Below are 357 nucleotides of genomic sequence, written 5' to 3' on the forward strand. Positions count from 1 at the left end.
GGTTTCCTCTCATTTAATTAACTGCCTCTGAAAACCTGTCAGAGGGTCAACTATGGGTCAGTTCTGACTCGATGGCAAACAACAACAACAACAGGAAGAAGGGTTGGCCATCCTCTTCAGAAATAAAAGGCCTTTGAAAAGCCTATGTTCAATAGAGCACACTTAGTAGACTAGCATATATGAACTTGAGGGTAAGCCCTCCAATGTGGAAACACACATGAGGAGGAATTGTAAGCAGACATTAATGATTACAACATGGAATATGAGCAGCGTAAATGTAAGAAAATTGAAGATTGTTAAGAAATGGAATGCAAAAATATGACATAATAGTTATTGGTAAAATGAGATGAAAAGGCA

Source organism: Elephantulus edwardii, unplaced genomic scaffold (genome assembly GCF_000299155.1).
Source record: "Elephantulus edwardii isolate Elephantulus edwardi_28Jun2011 unplaced genomic scaffold, EleEdw1.0 scaffold00058, whole genome shotgun sequence".
Lineage (NCBI taxonomy): Eukaryota > Metazoa > Chordata > Mammalia > Macroscelidea > Macroscelididae > Elephantulus > Elephantulus edwardii.